The sequence below is a fragment of the Cyprinodon variegatus genome, unplaced genomic scaffold, assembly GCF_000732505.1.
Source record: "Cyprinodon variegatus isolate N-32 unplaced genomic scaffold, C_variegatus-1.0 Scaffold96, whole genome shotgun sequence".
Classification (NCBI taxonomy): domain Eukaryota; kingdom Metazoa; phylum Chordata; class Actinopteri; order Cyprinodontiformes; family Cyprinodontidae; genus Cyprinodon; species Cyprinodon variegatus.
The window spans coordinates 1,487,433-1,504,235 of NW_015150549.1; the positions used below are offsets into that span (position 1 = coordinate 1,487,433).

General features: G+C 37.2%; 1 long non-coding RNA gene across 2 annotated transcripts in view; it reads right to left on the reverse strand.

The window, feature by feature from the left end:
* The window catches only part of LOC107084272, a 9,485-nt gene extending 555 nt beyond the window's left edge, over positions 1 to 8,930 (reverse strand). Inside the window, exons 1-4 of one of the 2 annotated variants that reach the window (XR_001481212.1) lie at positions 8,795 to 8,930; positions 1,994 to 2,232; positions 1,791 to 1,911; positions 1,584 to 1,674 (exon numbers count right to left, since the gene is read on the reverse strand). This is a non-coding gene — a long non-coding RNA (uncharacterized LOC107084272). Of the gene's footprint in view, positions 1 to 1,583; positions 1,675 to 1,790; positions 1,912 to 1,993; positions 2,233 to 8,046; positions 8,162 to 8,794 lie in introns of those variants that run through there. The other variant, XR_001481213.1, reaches the window with a different exon arrangement.
* Between the last annotated feature and the right edge of the window lie 7,873 nt (positions 8,931 to 16,803).

Sequence of the window (16,803 nt, forward strand, 5' to 3'; positions counted from 1 at the left end):
ATATATATATATATATATATATATATATATATATATATATATATATATATATATATATATATATATATATATATATGGTTTAAATGGCTCGATCTCTTTTCCACTGGGCACCACGCCTGACAGGAGAGACGAAAATTTCATGTGGGATCCTTCTGGAAGCAAGCTAGCCAAAGCTCCCTCCTCCGTCTTGTTTTATGACTCTGATCGTAGCAAAGCCCCCCTCTAACTGGGTTAACTGAATGTAGGTTTGCCGACTTGCTACCATTGTTATCTGAGTTAATTCACGCTGTTTTTCACTGCACCTATTTTTGCTTATTATATCTGCTGCTATTTTTGTATGGACATTATTGAATGTATTGACATTTGGCCTACATTGGACACCACTTAGAAGCCATTTAAACTGACTCTTAGATCCCTTTTTCCCCTCTTTCCAAATTATTAATTTAATCTATCTCATTTTTATTTTCTAGTAGTCCTTTTTAAACTTCAATCTTTGTACTAAAATAGTCTTTCTGTCATGATTTATGGACATTAAGATTTAAAGAGAAGTGCCATCTCCCTGTAATAATAATAAATAACAACATCAATAAATAATAAAATCAAAATAATAAATAATAATAAATAACAGTAATTCAGTGAAAGGGTGGAGTCGGAGTAAAAAAATATGCACGCCCAGGAGAAGCAGTGATTCGCTCCAGTGGGAGTTGCAGCGATCTGGGCTGCCATTCGGCTGGGAAGGGCCATTTTGAATGGCTGGTACTGTTGATGTTAGATTTCCTATAATCCTTGATTGTTAGAAATAAAAACAACATTATTTCAACCTGCAACAGTTTGTTTTTATTTTACAGCGAGTGGTTTATCACTCAAGCCAGACTCACCCTCCTTTTGGTGACATTTGAATAACAGAGACAACATTTCTTTGGTTGGTAATTAATAACTCTACTGATAGCCTAGCCTAAGTCAGTAAAGTGTGAGAGGCCAAATTAGTAAGTGGATTACAGTTATTATTATTCAACTACGAACATTCGGTTAGTTTTACCCTCGATTTTGAATGATCTATCAATTACCTAAAACTCCCGGTTCTACTTAATTGTATATTCATAATCTACAGGTATAATATCATAACATCATAAACCATAAATCTTTCTTTTATTGCCAACTAAACCCTAAAGATGTTGATAAAAAAATAAAGTGCAATAAGGTTCAAGGAAAAATTTGAAATCACTGCATTAAAGTAACCAGATAAATCATAACAGTTCTGTTTGTTATAGTACTTTATGCAGTTTTTTTCTTTTATTCTTTTGCTTTCGCAGATACTGATTTTAACACTCTTATCTATGTTAATTTTGCACATTGTTACAACTGCCAAATAAAAGTCAGACTAAACATGAACAAAGAGAAATAAAATGCATTATTTTTTGTTTACAGATCAGGATGAATCACAGAGCATATTTAATCTGTTAATTCAAATCTAAATGATAAATATACAGCAATTCAGAAGCAACAATTAAGACTCTCCACCCCAACCAATTCCAACATTTGAAACCATTTGTCCATATAAGATAGTTCTGTTGTTTACTTACGATATATTTCCTCTTAAAGACCAGCAAGCATCTTCTAAAGGCTGGTTTTGAGACATCAAAAGGCTTTAAGTCACAGGAAGCATTGTAGGAACTTGTTAAAAGACATAAGACTTTCTTTTAATCATCTATTATTTGAAATGAGTTTAAAGCATTTAACATAGAAGTAATAATAGAATAAAACAAGAAAAACGTTTTTGCTGTTCTTACTATCTGAAACTTCTCATTTCTGCATCCAGTGTGCACACGTCATCATGTGTTTGATCATAGACCGATGAGCTGTTCCACACGCAGGTAATGGTTTGATTGAAGTCATTGTAACAAGTGAGGTCTGAAAATGAACACTGACATTTTAACGCAGGAAAATAAGACATAATTACGGCTTTCATAAAACATCAATTTAAACCACTTACTCTTAATTGGAAGGCTGGGGCAGCTATCACCTGTAGCGCTGTAGATTTGTAAAAAATGAAGAAGAAGAAGATGAAACAGAAAGGATCCTTGTTTCATTCTCTCCATCTTTATGACTTCTTTTATTTAGGGGATATGAACCACTGAGATTGGGGGATTTCACACATCTGTGACCAGCAGGTTTGAGGGATTGTGCTTAATTTAGGGCATAACTCACAGCATAGCAGTTCTTCTTTCCATCCTGTAGTTGACAAATGGAAAAAGGATAACACATGAGTTTTACTCAGTTGTACTTCAACTAGTCACATCTACACCATAACACCTATATTGCCAAAACAATGAAAGAATCAAAAATGTGGTCATGTCTTAGAAATGTTGTTGTGGTTCCACATTCATATACAGAGAGACCATGTGGTAAAAATGTACTAAAGCAGTTTAAAACCAGCCTTAGCCCTACTAAACGTCACCTAACAGCTGGATTTATACTAAGTTTAAAATACATGCAGATAAAACCTGTTTGAGCTAAAGGTCACATCTGATTGCAATTGGTTGCACTGGATTCTATTTTAGGGTTTAAATCATCATTTTCACCATATCACAATAAAATAAAATACGATACAACAAGGTTGCAAATTACAAGACAGTGCATCAAAAATGTATAGAGCTACTGCTAGACAGGGTTCTTCTAAAATCAGTGAATAATGAAAAATAAAAACACTTGCCAAGTCTGTCTACAAGTGGTAATGACTTGCTGTGGCGACCATTGAATAAGGATGCAGTCAAAAGGACTCATCGCCTTGGAAGGACTGGCAGATAAAGCCATACAGGTGCACATGTACTAATATGAAGCACAGGTAAATGCTAGGGCTGTTAAACAGTTTAACTTAATAGTTAGAAAAGTTGGCAGAACAGTAAAAACAAGAAGTCCTCAATGTAGTCAAAACACAGTTTAACATATGTTGCATTAGGGTTTGTGCAATAATCTTAATGCCTGATTTATAACAACAATGAAGGCCATTTCGGTTCTGCTATGTATCTTTATGCTTCCCTTATGTGCGATTATCCAATTGAACGCACACGAGCCACATTTACCTGAAGTTAGGTAGTTGAACTAATTTCACTGATATACGTTGAATAGGCAAACATCCGCTGATTTTTTCAGCTTTAACATCACAATTAGAGCACCTAAAGTATGTCACAAACAGGATGAAAATAAATGCATGTTTGGGTTTTTAGCAAAGGATTTGTGGTCTGAGGTTATTTCAGTCCAAGGTAAACTGAGCAAAACATCCCCAGCCCCCACTTAAACATCAAAAACATGAGCAACAACCGCAAAAAAATCTTCAATCATTTATGCCGGAGCCAAAAAGTAAAAGATTTAAACAGTGGTTTAGTTTAAATACTTTCTACTTTTTTATGTAGGTAATCTAAGGATGCAGAACATTAATGAGACCAAAAAGAAAAATGAGAAAAACTGTGCAGAAATACTCCTATGTAAATTTAATTATTCAGCACATGGTTTGTGCAAATAGATAAATAGATCTATTAAGTAGCTGCACCTTCTGCATTGCTCTAAGTATTTCTGCACAGCACTGCGCATGTTTCCTTTCATTTCCGCACACAGGGGAAAAACCTGTTCTCACCATCTCTGGTCAATAAAGGTCATAATGTTTTTCTTAAAAAAAGAAAATGTTACATTAATTTGACAGGTGCACATCCTGCTAAAAAAAAAAACTCTACCCCATTAAACATATTTAATCTGATTAGAAGTTGTAACCTATAAGCTACCAATTAAAGATGCAGATAAATGAGGTGAATATTTTGATATAGGTGTGTTTACCAGAAACAAGTAAACCAATATATCCTGAAAGGAGGTGTATATATCAGTATAAAGTCACAAGCATTCTTGGAATCATTAAATTAATCACACCTAGCTCTGAGTCAGATTTTCAATTCAGGCTGTTGAACTACAGGTATGCCTCACTTGGGTTTGACTTATCTCAATATCATTTCATAATCAATAACTCTTTGCTATTCTGCAAAAAATATCACAAGTCAAGATGACTGAGAAGCTTTTTACTGGATGCTTGATCTTCAGCATCAGAGCTTTCATTTGATGTTCAACCATGCCCAAACATACATGTCTAAATCATGTTTATGCTCTTGCACATATTAAGTTTTAAAGCCATGAGTATGAGACTCGAAGTAGCTTTTTGCATGCATGAGTAATATCTGGAAATTTAAAGGAATTACTTCAGTAGACCTTAAAACAAATCAGCAAACAAGCAGAAACATGTAAGAACTGCTTTATCTCCCTTGTCAAGGGACACTATTTCATCAGTTTACCTTATCTTACTATTGAAAATAATTCATGTTTCTGTTCTATTTGTGGTTTCATCTGACATTTGGACTCCCCCCCTACCTCCTCCCCCATCTGGTTTGTGTGAGAAACCAAAAACACACACTTTCTTTTCTCATCCTGTTTTTAAAGCATCAGTTATTGAGTTAATTGAGAATTGGTCGCAGTTAATTACTCCCACTGAGGAGGTTATATTTTCATCACTGTTGGGTTGTGTGTTTGTTTGTCTGTTTTCAAAATAACAAAACAAAATATATGGACAGATTTTGCTGAAAAGTTGCATACTGTGACTGGTATCAAATGTTTACATTTCTGTGTTGATCCCGATCACCATCTGGATCCAGGAATTTTTTTTAAAGATTTCATTAATAAAGGTGGAAGTCACAATATGTCGGGGTAAGTGAGCTACTTGGCGGAGGTCTGTGCTCTATGAATGCTTTTCTAGTAGTGACTGAATCCAAATTCTTGATTCAGAAAACAGTCAGAAATAGAAATTGCATTTCATGAGATCCACACACTTATTGTACATTAAGTGGGAAATTGGTGAGTTTGAAATGAAATGACTGAGAATGAATGTCAGATAGCAGAGAGAAGATGTGTCCTATTTCATAGAAGGATTTTGTTCTAGAAAGGGATGGGGGTTGAAATGGGACAGGTTCCTTCAAGAAGAAACTATAACTGGGTTTAAAATATAAAAAATTATTTGATTACCATATTCCTCGATCTGTTTAGTAATAGAGATCAGAATGTAACCATCACATGTCACTGTCACTACAGGAAAAAGAATATGATTTAGGGGAATTCTTACTAGCAGATAAATGAACTCATCATGTTGGTTTATGTTTCATGAATAATTCGTTTTTTTATTCGCTGTAAATGCTGAAGATAACCTTCTGTGTATGTGAAAATATTTGTCTATCTGTCATGATCTTGGAGCTGATGACTGGTCTCATTACTCATTTCAGTCACCTGCTTTTCTCCACTAATTTTTCATTACCACTCATATGATCCACCTGTTTGAGCCTCTAATTAACCAGCCTTCAAACCAGTCATTGGTGCAAGATTATTTGAGCCTGTGGTAAGAGTTCTCTAGCGTTTCCGGAGTGTTTCTGTTTGCCTGATCCTGACTCGTTCTGCCTCTGGACCTGTGAGCCTGCCTTTTCCCGTTCTGATCTGTTTGCATGACCTGTCTTTGGACTCCTGCTGGATTTCTGCCTGCCTATGAAATGCACCTGGAACCGTTTCCTCACATTGTTCTGGATTTCCCTTCGGCACCTCTTTGGATCACTGATCACCTGGCACTAACTCCCAAGCATGTATTCGACACTGGCTTTGGGTTCGCCCTCTGGATTATCCTGTCTTCCTTCGTTACCTGAGATCTGATCTCGTGCTGTCCTCCAACCTCTGAGACATCAGGGTCTGGGACTCTCTGGGCAGCGCCCGCCGTGTCTTGTTGGCAGCGACCGGCTGGAACCAACCTCATCCTCTGGGCTTGGACTGAAGGTTAGTGACTCACATGGTCATTATCATCCTCTGCCAGATTGACATGGTCACTAATCTGTGTTTTACCCCTGCAGAGTTGGACACAGACGCTGTTGAATGCAGTTCCATTTCTAATAAATATTTTGAGAAACTGTCTTTCCACATAGAAACTGAGTCCAATCATTTTGACTGTGACACAATCAGCAAATTGCTGGAATGTATGCTGGATTTCAGCTTGGTGTTCAGGGTCATGGAGGAGGGTTTAAAATGAGGTTGGGAGACATGCTTCATAGAAAACCTAAAAATACAAGAGCCTCCTATGAATCATGATATCATAACATGCAGCAAACAGCAAACCTTACCCTTCCTCCTGCCCTAATTATGAATAGATTGAGGGGAGGTGGATTTGTACAGCTTCAGCTAGAAATCAGAAATGGCTGCTACAGGAAGTTATTTTGGACTCACTGAACCCAGGGATCACCTGGGAATACGATAATAACAATTATTGTACCTGATTACTACCTGGTTTATAAATATGATTATTTTCCAAAGAAGGGGGGAGATTATTGGCTTTGAATACAGAAAAAACACCTGATAAACATATGATAAAAAGGCATGTGCAAAGGTTTACCTTACTATACCCTTCCAAACAAACCTAACTCCAACCTAAACTCAATTCACTCCTTAGTCCTAAACTTAACCCCAACTCCAAGAAGATAACTTTCTTTCATGGGGACCAGTCGTTGCTCCCCATATGTTTCCAATATGGACTATATATCTGGGAAATTGTCCCCATATGGTAACAAAAAATACACACACCAACCACCCCACCCCTCCTAAATCCCCGCCCTACACTAAAATATCTGAAAAACTCTTCTATAAAGGGGATAAGATATAGAAACAAAAATCAAAGACCTAAGTTAAATAAACATAGTGTTGATAAAAGTTTGTGGTAACACAAGTACTGTATGATATGAGGAAAGTATCGTCAACAATTGTTTTTTACTAACTAAATGGCAGTTAGAGAAAAACCTTTAAGCCTCCACTTGGGGGGAGTGGTAAACTAATGGCCAGAGCATTGCGTTTGGGTGCCGGAGGTTCTAAGTTCAACCCCCACCTGCAACCCTGGGTCCCGGATCAAGACCCTTAACCCCACACTGCTCCCTGGGCACTGCACAGGGCAGCCCACTGCTCCCCAAAGGGATGGGTTAAATGCACAAGTGAATTTCTCCTCTGTCAGATTAATAAAATTCAATAATCATCAACATCATTAGATTTCAATTAAAACAAACAATTAAGTTTAGTTGGCACTAAAATTGTAGAAGAGAAGTCAAATGTTTATGCAAAAATAGGCCAGATCAATGACAGAAGCTGGAGATTTCTTCAGAACTTACTAAAATAAAAGGTGGAAACTGGTCAGGGAGGGGGATAGTGTATCTAAGAAAGCTGGATAATTTTCGAAATCCTAGTGATATGTCTAAACACTAAAAGAACCCCACATCTATAGTGAAATGTACTGCTTTCATTTTCTGGGATGGACCTGGATGCACATTTCAATTTGAAGCTATGTAAAACCCAGCACACTTAGGTATGGATTAATGCTGGGAATAAAGAGGGAGTCAACGAATACCACAAGAACAATGAAAGAATGAAATTTATATGGAGGAAATTGTAGAATAGGATAACCAGGTATTTAAATAGAAGTTCACTCAACATCTAAGAGATTACATTAAGGGGGTGGGGGATGGACATGTCCTCTGAATATGTCCCTGAATTAAAATTTCAGATTTAAAGAACCTTGACAAAAGAGTGGACAATATATAGATAGGATGAGCATATACATTTGTCCATCTATGTAATTTTAACCTTTCCATGTACTGCAATTCTGAGATCAGATTTGTTTGTTTTTTGAGTTGAATTGTACAGGATCTGTCACACCAAGAGCTTTAAAATGTTTTATGATGAGGGATTTACTTTACATAAAAAAAAAAATATATATATATATATATATATATATTTTATTGCTGCCCCCAGGTTCCACTGCTAAGATTTTGTTTTACCTCAGTTTTCGTTTATACGTGTTTATTTCTTAATAGATGTATTTCAACTGGATAAAAGTTGGTAGATCTAAGGAAACGTTAGTTCAACAGCAGGATGTGGGAGTAAGCAGATTAAAAAACCCCAGAGAGCAGCAGAAGATAGCATTTGACTGACCTTTAGAATAAAAGTGTGGGCTTGTTGCTAAAGATATCCCGGTCCTCAGGTGTTGACCTCCAGGCTTTATTGCAACTGAAATTCTAATTGCCTATCTGTACCAGTCGGTTGAGTGTTTGCTTCAAAACGTCTTAAAATACACATTCAATATATCACTCATAAAGAAGAGTGAATGTGGCTTTCTGATAATCAGTGGTTTGGTTTTTTCTCTCTCTATGGCTTTTCCTGTCGGTTTACACCTCCCAGTGTTATCGTCATTTCTCTTTTTTGTTAAACTTACTACACTCTTCCTGCATTTACCACACATTTTATTAAAGCATTTTTTTAAATCTCTTTGCCTCCCTTTTGCCTTTTCCTATGATAAATTAATCAACTGTCATTATTTGTTGTTCAAAAGGGTAACTTAATATTTCTGAAAAGCACCCTGTGGCTTATCTTGTCCTGTTTGATATTTCATTTGGATATATTTAATTTGGTTTTATTTAACAAGTTGAGGAAAGAGACACAATAAAAGCTCTAGAAAAACATTTTCAGATATACATTATTATAGAACTCAAGTATAATACTAAGAGTAATACTCTACAGCCATATTAATCTCACTGATCAAAAATAGCCACAGTTACTTTCTCAAAACCCTCAACTAAGCGTCCTTCTTGCCAAAGTCTCATTCATGCCTTACAGTGAAGAAAAAAAAAGGCTGATATACGCTGATAACTGTTAACAAGCATCAGTCAGCAAAGGAGCCTACCTTTATAGAAGTGTTCAGCAAGGTGTCCAGAGCTTTTATGATGGATTAGTATTTGTCAGTCTCAAAGTGACTAATAGGTAAGTTTCCTGTTTCATACGTTCCCTCTCTACTGTGACGACTGGGAAATATTCGCAAAGCCTTGAAAAGATAAAAGCTGTGGGTGATTGTGGTATGTGGTTTTGTAATAGTAAATGAGTGATCTGCAATCCATCAGGCAATGTGAAAAGACATGGGTGAAAACCCAGAGTTATTTCCGTTTCCTTTCTTCTCAATCTTTTTGCTGAAGTAAGAAGAATCTGTCTTTGTGGAAAATGTAGTTTCATTTACCGTTTGAAGCTATGCAGTTTTTCGGTTGGCTGTTCCAAACCAGACCTTGGATGCTTCTAAATACATACATTTAGCCAACAAGAGTAACAAAAAGTTACTGAAGCTGTCCGCAGGATATTGGACTATAGTGTTGAGTGGTGCTTTGTCTGTTGCCCCTGAACTGTACTATTAATTTCTTTTTCTGTGTTAGTGTATCTTATAAAATCTTAATAAAATGCATTAAAGCATGTGTATTTAAAGTGAACAACAGCAACTAAAATGTGGAAAGGTTTATTTATTATTAATCTGTTGAGAAGACATTGCATTGCATTGCATTGCATACTTTCTGGCTAAATTTTAACAATGCCTTCAGAATAAATTTTGTTTAATTTTCTGTACTGCTTAGAGTAAGTTTAATAATATGCATACTTTAACCCAGAACAGGCATAATGCGGATGCTACAACAGTTTTACCGGTGAAGAGAGAGCTGAACCAAACAGCAAAGCTCTCAGTATACCACTCTAAATATTTCTGATGTTTTCATAAAAGATGTTGCCCTACTGTATCTGACCATTGTTCTGTTTATTTTGAAGCCATTGTTCCCACTAACATAATTACCCAAAGAAATGTTATAGGAAAGAAAGTTATTGTGGGCAGTACAATCAAGAACTTTACTCAGACTCATCTTCCACTTTACCCTGTAAATCAGTAGATGAGCTTTTTGATCATTCTTTCTAAAGTTGCACACATCTTTGATTACATTGCTCCAGTTAACGTGAAATATTTCTCTGGGAAGAAGAAATTTCATGGAGAAACGCTCCAGCAGTAAGAAAAGAAAAGAGGGAGTTCCAGAATGGACTCTAAGTTCACTATGAAAGCTATAAAGAGAGACGTCATATATACAATTTACAACTAAAAGATGAAAGAGAATCTTTCTTCTCTGGGATTATCAACAAACATTAACAATGTTCGCACCTTTTTTGCCACAGTTAACAGGATAGCAAACCCTCCTATCCCTGTGTCAGCTGAACTCCAATCTAAAGAGCATTGAAAATATTTTTCCAAAGTTCTTTACTGCGATACAAATGTTGTCACCAGGTGGAATAGCTCTGTTAAAATAAACATTCTGCCAAATAAACTGCAAAAGTTTAGGAGAAATTGTTCAGCAGCTAAGGTCCTCCTCTTCCTGTCATGATGTTTTACCCACAGGTTTTATTAAAAAGGTTTTAAACATCCTGTATGTCGAGAGTTTTCCTCCCAGGCCCTAGAAGAGAAGCTTAGACGAATTGGTCCTCCAGAGCTATAGACCCATCGCAAACCTAATCTTTATCCGTAAGATTATTGTTTATTGAATAATTGATAATTACTCAATTAATAATCGTACTTTAATTAGTAACAGAACCCCAAAACGGTTGAAAAGTTTCAAATTTGAAAAAAAAAAAAAAAAAAAAAAAAAATTTAAATTCGGAAACAGCTAATTTCCACTGAAGTCAGGAGATCCGGAAAATGTGCAATTTTTTTCAATTTAAAATATATTAAAAGAAAAATATGTTTCTCTATTAAAATTCAATATATATTAAAGTGAAAAAGCAAATAACAAGCCACACGGGATGAACTTAAAATCTTAAATAGAGAAGGAATTAGGTGTTGTGCATTAAAGTTTTGTTTGGTCAGACTGCAAGGTATTTTTTTAATGGATAAGGTGCTGTTTGATTTTATTTTGTTCTTAAAAAGCTGATAAAGGAAGAGTTGGTATGTAACCTTGGTTCTACCAACTCTGCCAGAGGGCAGTGCTTGGCGGCTCAATATAAAATTTGTCCATGTGCAGAGGGTGGGCTCTTCTACCAAGTCACCTGGTGACCTGGGTGACATCCATATCTCTATATATAATGTCGCCCAGCATTATGTTCTTTCCCCACTCAATCCTTGCTATGCCCCACTCCCACAGACTGTCTCTTTGGCTCTCTGAACAACACCCTTACCCCACACTGCTCCCCGGGCGCCCCACGATGGCAGCCCACTGCTCCCAAAGGGGATGGGTTAAATGCAGAGGTACATTCCTCCAATGTGAAATCAATAAAGTTCAGTTATCCCCTCAAATCCCATCCGTCACCGGCGACCGTTTTATTACTGTTTACAACTAATAACTCAAAATGCATGAAAATTACAACAGTAAAAAATTCACCAATATACACATTAGACATCGTTGGAAAGCTTAGATTCTCCACAGTTCAACCTCTAAGTTCCTTTTATGAACACAGCAAGCCCCAAAGCACAATTAACACAGATATAGCAGAATGTCAAAATGTAACATGACAAAGGAGCCCCAACAACAGACCTTTGAAGGCGTCTAGACGCTGTATTATAAATCCAATTTTCAATTGTTTGTACTCCATTTGTCCATAAGGGTCCACAGACTAAAAGTAATCCGGCATATTCATAATAAAAATATTCCATAATGAGAAAATTGCCACATAATGTCCATTTTTTGACATCAGAAAAATTAGCTGGTCATAGCTAATGTTTAGCAACTTAGTAATAAGACTTCCTCAAACTTTTGCCTGCGATATTTGGTATATTTCTTTACATCGTCTTCTTACACAAAGAAAAAAGTTTCAGCATCTTTGTGTGACTCGATTTGAGTCACGGTCAGCCAATGAGGTCTCACATGCACTCCTTGTCTGTCAGCCAATGACGCGCCAAGTTGAGCCATATTACGCCTCATAGAGTCCTGTTAAGACCAAGTGGGCTGTTTGGCTTTGTTGCCAATGAAATAAGGTTTCAAACAAGGATAGACATGGCTGGGTTCCATAAAGCAGAGCCTTGTTATTGGCCTGCATAAGAGTGAAACACACTGCTGAGACTGGATCAGCTCACACAGTTCCCATTTACTAACAACGCTCCGATAATTTAGAAGTTTGGACACTTATTTAGTTTTAGTTATTTGCTATTCTATTTGGGTATGCAAAATAGACGAGGATTACTTTAAATAAGGTGGGTGATATGCAGCACCTCAGTGACTTGCTTTGTTTAGTGAGTATGTTTGTTTGAATTCTACCAAATGGTTTAGTGTCATGATGGGATAAAAATGTCTAACCCATATGCAGAAACACATGGAGGTATGGAGAAAGTTCAGAAGGTTTATTGAAATTAGTGTAAATAAAATGTGAATGGGAACTGGGGTGGTCAGACTGGTCACGGCTGGATCTTGCAGGCAGGCAGGTTTCAGGCTGAGAGAAAGGATTCAGATCTGCAGAGGGGAAGGGAACCTTGTACTGTAAGTCCAGAGGCTTGTCGGCAGGCAGGGGGCTGAGGGCTGAGGCTGAGTGCAGGCTGGCAGGTCTCTGGCTGAGAGAAGGGATTCAGATCTGCAGAGGGGGAACCTTGTGAGTCCAGTGGCTGGTTGACTGGCAGAGGACTTAGGTCTGAGGCTGTGACTGAGACTGAGGGCTGGCAGGCAGATTCCAGGCATGGGCAGAGGCAGAGACTCAGACTTAGTGCAGGCAGGCAGATTCCAAGTTGAGGTCTCTCTCTTCAGTGTTACAGGTTTCCAGGCAAGTCAGGTTCATTACTGGCTAACACTCTGGCGCCGGAGTATCAGTCTCCTTCTCCTTAAGTAGGAGTCCTCTTGATGAGCAGATGGAAGACAGGTGTTGCAGGTGAGCACAAGCCCTCAGGAAGGGATCCTCGGCGCCCTCTGGTGGGCAAGCCTCCGGATTCCAACAGGAAGCACAAGCCCTCAGGAAGGGATCCTCGGCGCCCTCTGGTGGGCAAGCCTCCGGATCCCAACATTTAGAGGCTGCAGCAACACAGGTGATCTGACCTTATGTTTGATGTGCGAGATGTAGAAAGAGGAGAATGCTAGTTCCTATATAAAGTTGCAGACATCACCCGGGTCACATTGACTGAGGTGACTTTGTTGTCACAAGACATCTAGCAAGCACATGGGACATATCCAGGTCCTAAACACTCTGATGGTCAAAAGAAATGAAATAGCAGTGGTTTTATGCACTGCACTGACAGTCAGCCTCCATATGTGGAACACATAGAACCTACATATGCAACTACATATGTTCTTCTCATACAGATGCTTACTTACACTGGTAAAAAAAAAAAAAAAACTGGATAACGAACAGGAATAAAAAAATAACTCACTGACATTAAGTGTGGAATGTCCCTCCAGCAAAAAAAAAAAACAACAAACATCATGCTGGGATTCCCATCTTTCACAAGGGGGATTGTGTTTTTGAGTGTACAATTTTCAAGTGTAACAATGGTCAATATGAGCAAACGCTTTAGTTTTACTTTTATCCGAGCACAGTAAATTGATCAAAGGTTAATGTCTTTGTCCCTGAGTGACCAAAAATAAAAATCTGGCTCAAAGTGTTAATTTAAAAGAAATTACATAAAAAGATAGTAATGATCCATATGTAATATCTCTATTACTTAATGAACGTGTAATCTGTGCAAGATGTGAACTGCATCATGGCCAGTGTAAGCAACACCAGCTATCCCCAGTTTAATTAACAGCTAATTAACTAATTAACAGACCGTGTTTGGTAACATTTTCAAACTCAAGAAGTCATCACCGCCAGGGGGAAGGAAAGCTGAAAATGGTGAGCTATTGATTAACATATGAGGCAGGGCACAACCTTACTGGACATGCTTAGTATTTAAGAAACTAATGAAATAAATGAAAATATGTAATGTAGAATAAGATAAATGTAACAATAAATGTAGTATTTCATATATTGTACCTTTGATTTATCTATCCATCCATCCATTTTCCAATGTGCTCATCCCTACTGGGGTAGCAAGGGGTGCTGGTGCCTATCTCTAGCTGTCTATGGGTGAGAGGCGGGGTACACCCTGGACAGGTCACCTGTCTATCACAGGGCAACACAGAGAGAAACAGGAAAAACAACCATTCACGAACACACTCACAATTTACAGAAACCTATTATTGTTTTTGAACTGTGAAAGGGAGTCAGAGTACCCGTAAAGAACCCACGCATGCACAGCGAGAACATGCTTACTCCATGCAGAAAGGGCTAGGAATCGAACCCGGGACCTTCTTGCAGTGCCACCCTTTATATATCTATAACATCATTAAACAATTAAAGATACCATTTAATTTTTACTCATTCGAGATTTCATTATTTAATAATCAAATAAAACTTTTATTTAATTATGGTAATTCATTGGTATATAATGGTGGTCAGATGACCTGGTGGCACCTGTGAACTGGATGCCTTGCTTTAGTCAGTGTGGCCCAAGGCTGCTATGGCTAAAATGTAGCTTTACACCATCAGTGTGTGAATGTGTAAATGCCTAAATGTACTGTAAAGGGAAGCCCTTATATATAAGCCCTTACATAAGTACAGGTCAACTTACCTTAATAATTGTTCTTTATTTGGAACGTAATTGGCTTGCTTATTAGGAAGTTTTTATAGTTTGTCTTAGAAGTTTGTGTCAAAATATAAAATGTCCTTTGGACTTAATTTCCTAATCTCTAAAATCTATCTAGATCCAAAATGAGTGTTCATTGCGAAATACGTAGAGCAGTAGCAAGCATTGACATATTGTGGGCTGTGAAACACTTGGACGTAGGCTGTTAGAGAACTTGTCAAATGCCTCTCACTACCAGCCCAAACAGATTACATGTGAACAGTGTAGAAATGGGTTGATGAGGCTTTGCTGGTCATTAAGCTTCTGAACGCATCACCAAACTGTCTTGATAATGTGTCATTGAATACTGACATCTGCTGGACCTTTAATATCCCTACAGGCAGTCTATTTAACAGAAAACGAATTATCTATTATTTAATTCATTATATACGGTAATATATTGTTTTATTTAATATCTTTATTTAAATTGGAAATATCTCTGATATTTTCAGAGGCAATTAATAAATAAATTCAACCTATCCCATAACATAAAACATGAACATGCAAATAAGGATTCCTATGGACAAGAATTTTTTTTATTAGTTATTTTGAAGCAATAAGTTCAGTAAGAACCATAAACTATGAGTCAATCTGAAATTCATTTAAATTCTGATAAGAGAGGAAGAGGATGAAGCAACAAAAAATGAAAACAAGTATAAAATGATGATATGCAAATAATCCAATGCAGCTAAAGGGCCTTTATTTGGCCTTGAAGGTTCGATCCATATTTCTTGATTACTTAAATAATGAACAGCAAGATGAACAAGCAGATCAGAGATTGTTTTTGCATATGCATAGTGGTAACAGATTCACTGATAAACACAGTTGAGAACATCGGTGTCATTTTCAAATAGGCTCTGTATCGGTTATGTGACTTTCTGGAAATGATACATGCACCAATATGGAGATTTTGCTCTATGAGCTTGGCGCATGAGCTGATGCATAGGTTTTGCCAGACCCACAACTATTTCAGTGTAATACTCAATAATAATAAAAAAAAAAAAGGAATAAAATAGGCCTGCACGAAATGCCTAAAACTAATGTGACCAAAGGGACACATTAAATCAAGATGTCCTGCCAAGTGTCAAAAAGCTTGGTTTAAGTCACAGGTCATGGGTCTTACAACAGGATAATGTCCCAAGACACCCAACTAAAACACCCAAGATTGGCTTAGAGGAAAACCTTGCACTTTTCTAAAGTGACCCTCACTGAGATCTGACCTAAATCATATTAAGCATCTTTGAAAGGAGGTGAGATATATGCTGTCTGGAAAGGGCACACTCTGACCATTAAGGGGTGGACAAAAATATCTACGGAGAGGTGCAGAAGTCTCATTGGCAGTTAGAGATATTGTTTAGTTGTAGTGATTACATCTTAAGGTTGTGCAACAAAATATTTAGAAAGGGTCATTTTTGCCATTGAATCTTTCATGAGTTGGTTTTATTGTTAACACAAACAATTTTGGTCTTAAATCTCTAGTACGAGTGAATTATGGGAAAATGTTGCATTCAACATTTTATTTCCAATTTCAAATCTTCCCTCAGGTATAAACAAATTTTACGGGTGTTCCAGGTTTCACATAGGAGGCTTGTGCAATCAGTTATTTAAACCTAGTGTTTCACTAAATGTCTATGTTTGTTGTTACTTAGAAGCAATTGTCCATTTGATTGTGCTACATAATATGCAACTCTGCAACAATACTTTCTTATTCACTGATAATACAACCATATGTCACTACAATTGAAGCTGGTATCCGTCGGTATCCAGGAGATGCTGGTTTAATTTGTTGTCATTTCGTCAAGAGAAAGAACAGTCAGTGAGCTTTATGTGAGATCAAGTTACTATTCAAGTAGACGTCTGTGACAGAAAATGGAAAAAAACTTCAGCAACACGGTAAGACTTGCATTCATTTCACTTTGAGGCAGCTCTTTGGGTTTATTATTAAACTAAATGGGAAATGTTTGGGTTTGAGTCTGTCCATACCTGTCAAAATTTTTATTGGAAAATATGGGACATTATAAATCCACTGAGAGCCATCAAACAACACCAGTCAAGCCCCAGTAACCATTATATTTATAGACACTAGAAATTTAAAATAACCATCAATCTTCCCCTGCTTTTTCTGTCAGTCAGTTGCGGTGGGGCCAGTGCCTAGCCAGTCTATGGTTTTAAGCAGAGATGGCAAAAGTACTCACTTTCCGTACTTGAGTAAAAGTACAGATACTTGTGTTAAAAAATACTCTGGTAAAAGTGGA